We start from the raw sequence: 13,124 nt of genomic DNA, 5'->3' as shown, positions 1-13,124 counted from the left end.
TAAGAGGAAGTGAAATACTCGCCTTTCTCCCACTCTAGGAAAAGGGGTCATCTTTCCTAGCGAGTGAGGGAGAGAGGGCCAATTCCAAACATGGAGTGTTGAGAATTACTTCTGGGTATGTCCAGCAGAGGGCGCTCTGGTATAGGTAGAAAGAACAGCAGAGTCAGCCACTCCTGGGGAAAATCCGGAGGTTTAGCTTGGTTGCCTGGCTAGCTCCAAAACCGGTATACAGGGACTTGGGACAACATTCTGAATGGAAGCCCGAAGGAATTCAAAGTTATGCTTACATAGGAGGAGATGGCGTGCAATTGCCCAGAGAAATCCTTGCAGCTTCAACAGCCCTTCCCAAGAAGCCACCCCTTAGAACAGTTACCAAAAATACGTAAAATATTTCCAGCTATGAAGAATTCTTTTAGGCGGCGCCGTGACGCGCCTCGGGAACGGTCCTCGGGCGCGCGCCGCTCTCTAACCCTCGGGCCTCAGAAGTCGGTGCCAGTGACTGGAGGCGGCGGCGGCGGCGAGCGGGTCCTTGTGGGCTACAAGAATCCTGCAAAAATGTCCCTCTATCCATCTCTTGAAGACTTGAAGGTAGACAATGTAATTCAGGCTCAAACTGCTTTTTCTGCAAACCCTGCCAACCCAGCAATTTTGTCAGAAGCTGCTGCTCCTATCTCTGAAGATGGAAATCTCTATCCCAAACTATATCCGGAGCTCTCTCAATACATGGATGGGTCTGACTTGAAATGAAGAAGAAATACGTGCAAATGTGGCCGTGGTTTCTGGTGCATCAATTCAGAGGCAGTTGGTAGCAAGACCTTCCGGTATGATGTGTATGGTGGTTCCTGTAACTGATAATGATGCTGGAATTCGGAGAGCAGAAATTAAGCAAGGGATTCGCGAAGTCATTCTGTGTAAGGATCAAGATGGAAAAATTGGACTCCGGCTCAAATCAATAGATAATGATATATTTGTTCAGCTAATCCAGGCTAATTCTCCAGCCTCATTGGTTGGTCTGAGATTTGGGGACCAAGTATTCCAGATCAGTGGTGAAAACTGCAGGGTGGAGCTCTAATAAAGCGCACAAGGTGCTCAAACAGGCTTTTGGAGAGAAGATTACCACGACATGACAATTCGTGACAGGCCCTTTGAACGGAAGATTACCATGCATAAGGATAGCACTGGACATGTTGGTTTTACCTTAAAAACTGAAAAATAGGCTGGGCGTGGTTGCTCACGCCTGTAATCCCAGCACTTTGGGAGGCCAAGGCGGGTGGATCACGAGGTCGGGAGTTCAAGACCAGCCTGACCAACATGGTGAAACCCCCGTCTCTACTAAAAATACAAAAATTAGCCGGGCATGGTGGCGGGAGCCTGTAATCTCAGCTACTCAGGAGGCTGAGGCAGGAGAATCGCTTAAAGCCGGAAGGCGGAGTTTGCAGTGACTGGAGATCAGGCCACTGCACTGCACTCCAGCCTGGGCAACAGAGTGAGACTGCATCTCAAAAAAAAAAAAAAAAATTAGCTGAGCATGGTGGCGGGCGCCTGGCTACTTGGGAGGCTGAGGCAGGAGAATCGCTTGAACCTGAGAGGTAGAGGTTGCAGTGAGCCAAGATCTCACCATTGCACTCCTGCCTGGGTGAAAAGAGCAAGACTCCGTCTCAAAAAGAAAGAAAAAAAGGAAAAATAACATCCACAGTGAAAAATAGCTCTGCAGCTAGAAATGGTCTTCTCAGAACATAACATCTGTGAAATCAACGGACAGAATGTCATTGGATTGAAGAATTCTCAAACTGCAGACATACTGTCAACATATGAGACTGTAGTTACTACTACAGTCATGCCTCCTTTTATCTTTGAACTATTTATTTATTTATTTATTTATTTATTTATTGGCAGAGCCCCACTCTGTCACCCAGGCTGGAGTACAATGGTGCAATCTTGGCTCACTGCAACCTCCATCTCCCAGGTTCAAGCGATTCTTCTGCCTCAGCCCACCAAGTAGCTGAGATTACAGGCACCTGCCACCACAACCGACTAATTTTTGTATTTTTGGTAGAAACGGGGTTTCGCCATATTGCCTAGGCTGCTCTCGAACTCCTGACCTCGTGATCTGCCCACCTCAGCCTCTCAAAGTGCTGTGATTACAGGCATAAGCTACCGCACTGGGCCATGAACATATTATTAAGCGGATGGCACCAAGCATTACGAAAAGCCTAATGGATCACGCCATTTCTGAGGTTTAAAATTCATGGCACCATGGAAATGTAGCTCCAGTTTCCTTGTTTGGCAACTTCTGTATTATGCACATGAAGCTTTCCTGGAGCCAGCAAGCATATGCTGCATGAGGACCTTTCTATCTTACATTATGGCTGGGAATCTTACTGTTTCATCTGATACCTTGTTCAGATTTCAAAGTAGTTGTAGCCTTATCCTGGTTTAATAGACGTGAAATTTTCAAGAGATTACTGACAGTCCTAAAATAGTTTCTCTACTGGAAACCTGATGCTTTTATAAATCATTGTGATTAGGATGACTGATACAGGCTTAGCTTTGCGTGAGAACCAGTCACCTTTCTCCTAGGTAATGAGTAGTGCTGTTCATATTACTTTAGTTCTATAACATATTTCCATTTTTAACATGCTACCATAGTACATTTAGAATGATTGCCTTTGAGGCCGGGTGCAGTGGCTCATGCCTGTAATCCCAGCATTTTGGGAGGCCGAAGCAGGGGGATCACCTGAGGTCAGGAGTTCGAGACCATCTGTACTAAAAATACAAAAATTAGCCAGGCGTGGTGCTGTGTGCCTGTAATCCCAGCTACTCGGGAGGTTGAGGCAGGAGAATCACTTGAACTCAGGATGTGGAGGTTGCAGTGAGCCAAGATCACATCACTGAACTCCAGCCTGGGCAACAGAGTGAGACTCCGTCTCAAAAAAACAAAAAAAAAAAGTTGCCAGTACTACTTTGTGAGAAGCGAATCGCTATATATTTAATGTAAAAATTATTACCCTAAACCAGGATAAACTTTTGACTCCCCTTTTGGTCATTTGTGGATTAAGTGGTATAATACTTAATTTTGGCATTTGACTCTTAAGATTATGTAACCTAGCTACTTTGGGATGAACTTAGAATATTTTTTTGGTAATTTGTTTCATTTCCTGATTCCTTTTGCAAACAAAATGGTAGTGACACTTTATTCCGATTTTTTTCTTCTTTTTGGTTTATGCCTATTCTATTTTAATTAAATATGTATACATAAAATTTTTTGAAAAGAATTATTTTATAAATAATTTTTGCCAGGTGCGGTGGCTCATGCCTGTAATCCCAGCACTTTGGGAGGCCGAGGCCGGCGGATCACGAGGTCAGGAGATCGAAACCATCCCGGCTAACACGGTGAAACCCCATCTCTACTAAAAATACAAAAAATTAGCCAGACATGGTGGCAGGTGCCTGTAGTCCCAGCTACTCGGGAGGCTGAGGTGGGAGAATGGAGTGAACCTGGGAGGCAGAGCTTGCAGTGAGCCGAGATTAAGCCCCTGCATTCCAGCCTGGGCGACAGAGCGAAGCTCAGTCTCAAAAATAAATAAATAAATAAATATAATAATACTTTTTCCCCAATATGTCCCATTATACCATCTTTCCAGACTTCAGGCATTCACTTAATAAGCTCATTTTAAGGCCGGGCATGGTGGCTCACACCTGTAATCCCAACACTTTGGGTGGCCGAATCGGGCAGATCACCTGAGGTCAGGAGTTTGAGACCAGCCTGCCAACATGGTGAAACCCCATCTCTACTAAAAATATAAAAATTAGATGGGTGTGTGGTGCGCGTCTGTAATTCCAGCTATTCGAGAGGCTGAGACAGGAGAATTGCTTGAACCCAGGAGGTGAAGTTTGCAGTGAGGCAAGATCAGGGCACTGCACTCCAGCCTGGGCGACAGATCAAGACTGTGTCTCTAAATAAATAAATAAATAAATAAGTTCATTTTAAGTGCCTTTTATGGGCAAGGGAGATGCTAGATGCTGGGGAGATTTGAAAGGTGTGAATCCAGTCTCTGTCTATCGTGAATTTATGATCTAAAAGTGGAGATTAGACATACACAAATTATCATATTCTACAAGCCAGAATCTGGCCAACACCATCAGAGAGGCACAAATGGGTTACAGCAGACAAGGAAAGCTCACATGAAACAGAATAATGAAGAAACGTTTGAGGTTCAGTGCTTGCCATGCTGCTCCCAAGCCCAGTCGGTATTCCAGGAGAGGTTTCAGGCACCTACAGATGCCCCATGATTAGAGGCATCAATTCCCCTCAGAGGTGAAACCCTATAAAAATCATTACCGTTAGCCCTACAGCACTTCCAGACTTGACACTAGAACCTTGTGTGTCTTCAGTCCTCAGTACTACCCTACAAGGTAAACAGTGTTAGTGTCTCATTGCAGATGAAGACACTGAGGGCAGTGGTCATGTATTAAATGTCATCATCATCAGGATTTGGACCTACATCTGTACTGAAGTCAAAACTCTGCACTGTTCTCATAACTCCATTCTGTCTCTCTCTCTCTTTTTTTTTTTTTTTTTTTTTTTTGATAGTCTTGCTGTGTTGTCCAGGCTGGAGTATAGTGGCACCATCTCAGTTTACTGCAACTTCTGACTCCTGGGTTCAAGTGATTCTCCTGACTTAGCCTCCCAAGTAGCTGGGTACTACAAGCATGCATTACCACGCCCAGCTAATTTTTGTATTTTTAGTTAAGACAGGGTTTCACCATGTTAGTCATGCTGGTCTCAAACTCCTGACCTCAAGTGATCCACCTGCCTCAGCCTCCCAAAGAGCTGGGATTACAGGCGTGAGCCACTGTGCCCATCCCATTCTGTCTCTCTCAAGTGAAATACTTCCTAGTAATTGTATTTCACTAAATGACAGTGTTTTAAAGAAGAAATTAAAAGCCAAAGGAGCAAAGCCTTGGTAAATGATGGGCGTTATAGGGAAGAAGGGAAGAGGTTTTGTTAAGATGGTCCAGCTGGGCGTGGTGGCTCACACCTGTAATCCCAGCACTTTGGGAGGCCGAAGCGGGCGGATCACCTGAGGTTGGGAGTTTGAGACCACCCTTACCAACGTGGAAAACCCCGTCTCTACTAAAAATACAAAATTAGCCAGGCGCGGTGGCTCAAGCCTGTAATCCCAGCACTTTGGGAGGCCGAGACGGGCGGATCATGAGGTCAGGAGATCGAGACCATCCTGGCTAACACAGTGAAACCCCGTCTCTACTAAAAATACAAAAAAAAAAAAAAAAACTTAGCCGGGCGAGGTGGCAGGCGCCTGTAGTCCCAGCTACTCGGGAGGCTGAGGCAGGAGAATGGCGTGAACCCGGGAGGCGGAGCTTGCAGTGAGCTGAGATCCGGCCACTGCACTCCAGCCTGGGTGACAGAGCGAGACTCCGTCTCAAAAAAAAAAAAAAAAAAAAAATACAAAATTAGCTGCGTGTGGTGGTGGCCTGTAATCCCAGCTGCTCTGGAGGCTGAGGCAGGAGAATCACTTGAACGCAGGAGGCGGAGGTTGCAGTGAGCCAGAGATTTCAGTGAGCAGGAGATCACACAATTGCACTCCAACCTGGACAACAAGAGCAAAACTCCGTCTCAAAAAAAACGAAAAGATGGTCCTGATGTCACATCCCAGAGGAACACAGCCTTCTCTGTCACTCCTAGGTCTCTTAGGCTACACATTTTTCCTCAGCAAAACCACTAGTTATCAGCCCCCTTTGAATATTAATAATAGTAAGTTCAGATGGCCTTAAATGAATGTCTAATACCTTTGTGCTGAAAGTCAAGCGTATGATAGGAAAATGCTGAGCATCTGTTTTCTACAAATCCTGTAGGTGGCACCCACGTACTGGTTTCAACTGAAAGAACACGTTGACCTTTCAGGAATCATACTAGACACAGATGCATCTTACATAATGACTCCTTTTATTCTAAGTAAGAGAGAAAGAATATAGCCTCACTCCCTGTGCCTTCGTCTGAAAATCCTCCCTTTAACAATGCTTGTATCCATCTGGAGCGGACCTAACCCATGCCACCGCAGGAGAAGTGCCAGCTCCCAGGCACCTCTCTAAGGCCAAACAGCCGTGTGACCTTGAGCAGGCTCTCACCTCTTAGGGTCCCTGCTTTCTCATCTAGAAAATAAGAAGGATGAGGCCAGCCACGATGGCTCACGCCTGTAATCCCAGCACTTTGGGAGGCCGAGGCCAGGGCAATGTAAAAACCCCATCTCTGGTAAAAATGCAAAAAAATTAGCCAGGCATAGTGGCGTGCGCCTGTAATCCCAGCTACTCAGGAGGCTGAGGCATGAGAATTGCTTGAACCTGCGTTGAGGAGGCTGCAGTGAGCCAAGATCGCACCACTGCACTCCAGCCTGGGTGACAGAGCAAGAATCTAACAATAATAATAAAGTCCCTTCTAACTCATCAATTTTACTTTGTTCTCCCCCAGAAGGAATCCTGAATGGTCCCTTAGTAAAAGGAAAGAATCTGTGAAATCAGAGTTGAAAGGGACTATAAGGAGAATCCAGCTCAAAAAGCCATTCCACTCTTGGAAATTTTCTGCCATATCTCTCCCAGAAAGTCGTGGTCCTCCGGGAGTCATCAGTCCATTACATCACACAACAACCCATACTCTGTGGGCTTCTAAGCCTTGGCCCTAATCCTACACCCTCAGGTAAGCCTCACCCCTGCTCCAAGGGCTACTTTCTATATTCACACACTTAAGCACACACACACCCAGTTTGTCTTTGTCCCTTTAAACTCTACTACCTAGAAGTGAGTGAAACGCTTCAGGTAAAGTTTAACTAAAGTGGAGTAGAACAGAACCGTCAACTTCCTTGTTCAAAATACTGTACTTTTATTTCACATTATTAATAAACTCCTAAACAACTCAAACCAACTAAAACCGCTTCAGCTACATGATCCAATACGGTAGTCACCAATCACATGTGATTATTGGGCACTGACAATATGGCCAATGCAACTGAGAAATTGAATTTTTAGGGTTTGGTTTTGTTTTGTTTTCGAAGGGAAATGGAGTTTCACTCTTGTTGCCCAGGCTGGAGTGCAGTAGCGCAATCTCGGCTCACTGCAACCTCTGCCTCCCGGGTTCAGGGGATTCTCCTGCCTCAGCCTCCCGAGTAGCTGGGATTACAGAAGTGCACCACTACACCCGGCTAAATTTTTTTGTATTTTTAGTAGAGATGGGGTTTCACCATGTTGGCCGAGCTGGTCTCGAACTGTTGACCTTGGGTGATCCACCCACCTCGGCCTCCAAAGTGCTGGGATTACAGGCGTGAGCCACCACGCCCAGCCAAATTTTTAGTTTTATATCATTCAAATATAAAAAACAGACTCAATTCAATTCTTAAACATATATATCAGAGACAAGGTCTCTTCTTTATCTGTGGAGAAGATAAAAAAATAATAATAATAATTTTTCAAAAAAAAAAAGAGGCCAGGCACGGTGGCTCAAGCCTGTAATCCTAGCACTGTGGGAGGCCAAGGTAGATGAATTGCATGAGACTAACCTAAACACATGGCTAAACCCCATCTCTACAAAAACAAAAACAAAAAAAAATATTTTTTTGATTAGCCAAGCATGGTGGCAGACACCTGTAGTCCCAGCTACTTGCAAGGCTGAGTTGGAAGGATCACCTGTGCCTGGAAGGCAGAGGTTATAGTGAGCTGAGGCTAAATTACTGCACTCCTGCCTCAGCAACAGAGTGAGAACCTATCTCAAAAACAAAAAACAGAGAGAGAGAGAGAGAGAGGGTCTCACTCTGTCACCTATGCTAGTCTCAAACTCCTGGCCTCAAGTGATCCTCCAGCCTCAGCCTCCAAAAGTGCTGGGATTAGCATAAGCCACCACATCCAGCTGAAAATCTTTTATTTTTATTTTTATTTTTTTTTAGACATAGAATCTGGCTATCTTGTGCAGAGCAGCCTCCAACTCACTGAGATCAAACAATCCTTCTACCTTAGCCTCCCAAGTAGCTGGTAAGCCGTGTCACCCCTGCTCCAAGGGCCACTTTCTAAGGCCAAACAGCCGTGTGACACCAAAGTGCCTCTTTGTGTGTGCGTGTGTAGTTGAATTTTTTTTGAGACACCATCTTACCCTATTGCCCAGGCTGGTCTTGGACTCCTGGGATCAAGCAATCCACCTGTCTCGGTCTCCCAAAGTGCTGGGATTACAGGCATGAGCCACTGACCACAACCTTAAATTTAGCTTTTGAATGGAGATATGTTGTACATACAAAATCTACACTGGATTTCAAAGACCTTACATAAAAATGTAAATATATCAATAATTTTATATTGATTATATGTTGAACGTGTAATCAATATATTATGGATATATTTAGTTCAGTAAAAATATATTTTTATAATTAATTTCATCTGCTTCTTTTCTTCTTTTTTTAAGGAATCTACTAGAAATTGCAAAATTTATACATGGCTTGTATTCTTTTTCCATCAGATCGTGCTGCTCCAAATTATTCAAATTAGCTGCCAGTCTGTGAGACTTTCTCATGCAAATTTGTCCAGTTGGGTCTTCAGATTCCATCATAGAACCTTATACTGATTTCCGATTTCCTTTACATTTCTATTTCTTAGATCTCACCTGCCATTCTAGCCAGGCAATATGATCTGATCTTTTCGAATTATGATGCCATATATTTACAGCCCCCTGCAACTTCATGTTATTTACAAATTTGATAAGTAGACTTTATTTATACTCATCCAAGTCTTTGATTAAAATGTTGACAAGAGCCGGGCGCGGTGGCTCACGCCTGTAATCCCAGCACTTTGGGAGGCCGAGGCGGGCGGATCACAAGGTCAGGAGATCGAGACCACGGTGAAACCCCGTCTCTACTAAAAATACAAAAAATTAGCCGGGTGCGGTTGTGGGCGCCTGTAGTCCCAGCTACTCGGGAGGCTGAGGCAGGAGAATGGCGTGAACCCGGGAGGCGGAGCTTGCAGTGAGCTGAGATCCGGCCACTGCACTCCAGCCTGGGCGACAGAGCGAGACTCCGTCTCAAAAAAAAAAAAAAAAAAAAAAAAAAATGTTGACAAGAGCCGCACGCAGTGGCTCATGCCTGTAATCCCAGCATTTTAGGAGGCCGAGGGAGGCAGATCACCTGGGCTCAAGAGTTCGAGACCAGCCTGGCAAACATGGAAAAATCCCGTCTCTACTAAAATACAACAATTAGCCAGATGAGATGGGATGTCCCTGTAATCCCAGCTACTCGGGAGGATGAGGCAGGAGGATCATTTGAACCTGGGAGGCAGAGATTACAGTGAGCCAAGATCGCACCACTGTACTCCAGCCTGGGCAACACAGCGAGACTCTGTCTCAAAAAAATAAAATAAAAGATAGAAAATGGTGACAAGGCTGGGCATGGTGGTTCATGCTTGCAATCCCAGCACTTTGGAGGCCAAGGCGAGTATATCATTTGAGCCCTGGAGTTCAACGCCAGCCTGGACGACATGGCAAAACCCCATATCTACTAAAAAATACAAAAACTAATCGAGACCATCCTGGCTAACATGGTGAAACCCTGTCTCTACTAAAAATACAAGAAATTAGCCAGGCATGGTGGCAGGCGCCTGTAGTCCCAGCTACTCAGGAGGCTAAAACAGGAGAATGGTGTGAACCAGGGAGGCAGAGCTTGCAGTGAGCCGAGATGGCGCCACTGCACTACAGCCTGGACAACAGAGCGAGACTCCATCTCAAAAAAAAATTAGCTGGGCATGATGGCATGCACCTATAGTACTAGCTACTCTAGAGGCTGACATGGGAGGATTACTTGATCCTGGGAGACAGAGGTTGCAGTGAGCTGAGATCTCACCAGCGCACTCCAGCCTGGGTGACACAGTGAAACCCTGTCTCAAAAAATAAAATAAAATGGTGCCAAAGTCAAGGGTAAATACATTACTATAAATCATTTTTCATGTTAGAAGTGATCCATTTATTAAGGATTGTTCTGTTGGATTTTTTTGTGGGTTTTTTGTTTGTTTTCAGATGGTCTTACTCTGTCGACCAAGCTGCAGTGCAGTGGTGTGATCTCAGTTCCCTGCAGCCTCGACCTCCCCAGGCTCAGGTGATCCTCCCTTCTCAGCCTCCCAAGTAGCTGGGACTACAGGCACACACCAACATGTCCAACTGCTTTTTGTATTTTTTGTAGAAACGGGATTTTGCCATGTTGTCCAGGCTGGTTTCGAACTCCTGAGCTAAAGCAGTCCTCCAGACTTGGCCTCCCAAAGTGTTGGGATTACTGGCGTGAGCCACCGCACCCAGCCCTACATTCCATTTTCAAAACAGTTGAATCGTTAAGGAATCCTTCCTTGTGTTAAGTGGAAATCTGCCTCCTTACAACTTCAACTCATTGGTCTTATTTTATCCTCTGAGTTCAACCTAATTCTTCTTTCACATAATAGTTATGTATCTGGGCCGTAAGTGCCGCCTTAATTCCATTCACATCCAGACTATCCCTGACACTTTCCTTCTTCATTTGGCATGGTTTTCAATCTCTTCGCCACCCTGGATGCCCATCTCCAACACACTCTAATGAGCTCATCAGTGTCCTTCCAAAAACTGCAGTACCCACTACTGAGCACAGGATTCCTGCGATGCATGGCCTCTTTTCTTGCTGACACTATACTTCCTCTAACATAGTATAATGATGTGAGGCAGTCACATTACACTCCTGACACATTCAGAACTTGCCATCTACTAAAATGCATAGATGATTTCATGAATTGATATTTACTATATATGTACCACCAACCATCTATGACAAGCAATGGCGCTCAATGTGTCACATTGTTCCCTGTGTTAAGTCACATTTAGCCTAAAGCTGGCTCTTTGTGTATTTTAAGTTCAGCTTGAAGGTTTCTCCATACATAGTGAACTGTAACCTCACTTGAGGTGTAAACAGACTATGTAACACACTCTTGTGCCAGTCACTGAGTTTGGGCCAATCACAGGCTTCCAGCTGTTCAAACTGTTTTCAAATAAGGCAAACACTGAGCTGTAACCAATCTGGCTGTATCTGTATTTCACTTCCGTTTTATGTATGGCATTTTCCTTTTTCTGTCCATAAAATCCACCATATGGCTGTGCTGGAGTTTCTGAGCCTACTCTGGCTCGGGAGGCTGCCTAACTTGATATCGGTTCTTTCTCAGTTAAACTCTGTTCAATTTAATTTGTCTAAGGTTTTTCCCTTTTTTTTTTTTTTTTTTTTTTTTTGATGGAGTCTTGCTCTGTCACCCAGGTGGCTGGAGTGCAATGGCACTGTCTTGGCTCACTGCAACCTCCGCCACCTGGGTTCAAGCAATTCTTCTGCCTCAGCCTCCCAAGTATCTGAGATTACAGGCACAAGCCACCACACCCAACTAATTTTTGTATTTTTAGTAGAGACGAGGTTTCACCATGTTGGCCAGGCTGGTCTTGAATTCCTGACCTCAGGTGATCTGCCCGCTTTGGCCTCCCAAAGTGCTGGGATTACAGGCATAAGCCACCATACCTGGCCTAGGTTTTTCTTTTAACACCCGAAGAAGTATTCTCAGGTTCCTTTTCTTTCTTTTTTTTTTTTTTGAGACAGAATCTCGCTCTGTCGCCCAGGCTGGAGTGCGGTGGCCGGATCTCGGCTCACTGCAAGCTGCGCCCCCGGGTTTACGCCATTCTCCTGCCTCAGCCTCCCGAGTAGCTGGGACCACAGGCGCCCGCCACCTCACCCAGCTAGATTTTTTGTATCTTTTAGTAGAGACGGGGTTTCACCGTGTTAGCCGGGATGGTCTCGATCTCCTGACCTCGTGATCTGCCCGTCTCGGCCTCCCAAAGTGCTGGGATTACAGGCTTGAGCCACCGCGCCCAGCCTCAGGTTCCTTTTCAACACAATCTTCAATCAGCCACTGACAGCTGACACACAGATAAAACCTATTTGACACCTAAGTGCCAAGTTATTAATATTTCTACCTCCATACTTCTGCAGCTGATTTTTTTCTGACAAATCAAGGGACTTAACATTTATCCTCAATTGCATTTAGTGATACTTGATTTGGCTCGTCAAGTCCACTTTTATTATCTGCACACCATAGTGCTTAACAGAACATCTATGACTCAGCCCAAATGTTTCCCTTCCTCATCTTAGTTTTTTTTTATTATTGCTCCCTAATGGTTACTGGAAATTATCTATTTTATTATTTAATGTATTTATTGAAAGAAGTTTTATGTTCTCTTTAGTTTGAAAGTATTTTCATTTCATATTAAATTAGCTGCTTTTTAAATTTTACATGGAATGCTTTTTATGTCCATTTCCATTATAAACTTTTATTGAGAATCTATGGGCTACAGAGCAGTAGCTATCAATATGATCTAGAAAATGTGCATCGCTTGCAAGACCATCTGCTAATTTCAGCAGGAAAGAACCTATCCCTTCTCTTAAACTGGACTGATCTCAATTCATCTCAGAAATTTCTTGCCAGCTTCTGTAGGTTCCATGACCACTAATACCATTTTCCTGTTTCATTTTCATTGGCATAGAAGCGGGCTGTATTGTATACTTGAAATTTACTAAGTGGGTAGATCTTAAGTGCTCTCACCACAAATAAAGAAAAAGCAGACCGGGCACAGTGGCTCACGCCTGTAAACCCAACACTTTGGGAGGCTGAGGTGGGCGGATCACCAGAGGTCAGAAGTTCGAGACCAGCCTGGCCAATGTGACGAAACACCATCTCTACTAAAAATACAAAAATTGCTATAAATCATTTTTCATGTTAAAAGTGAGCCATTTATTAAGGATTATTCTGTTGGATTTTTTTGGTGGGTCTTTTGTTTATTCGTTTGTGGTGTGGTGGCACATGCCTGTTATCCCAGCTACTCAGGGCGCTGTGGCAGGAGAATCACTTGAACCCAGGAGGCGGACATTGCGGTGAGCTGAGCTGAGATTGTGCCATTGCACTTCAGCCTGGGCGACAAGAGAGAAACTCCATCTCAAAAAAAAAAAAAAAAAGAGGATGGGCGTGGTGTCTCACACCTGTAATCCCAGCACTTTGAGATGCTGAGGCGGGCAGATCACGAG

The 13,124-nt window shown here is 44.7% G+C and overlaps 1 pseudogene; it reads left to right on the top strand.

Moving 5' to 3' along the window:
- The first annotated feature begins 521 nt into the window (after nt 1-521).
- On the top strand, nt 522-2,243 carry LOC126961323 (syntenin-1-like; annotated as a pseudogene).
- Nucleotides 2,244-13,124: the final 10,881 nt, after the last annotated feature.

The sequence above is a fragment of the Macaca thibetana genome, chromosome 8 (genome assembly GCF_024542745.1).
Source record: "Macaca thibetana thibetana isolate TM-01 chromosome 8, ASM2454274v1, whole genome shotgun sequence".
NCBI lineage: Eukaryota > Metazoa > Chordata > Mammalia > Primates > Cercopithecidae > Macaca > Macaca thibetana.
Note: the sequence above shows the minus strand (reverse complement) of the source record. Positions and strands in the feature narration are given on the sequence as shown.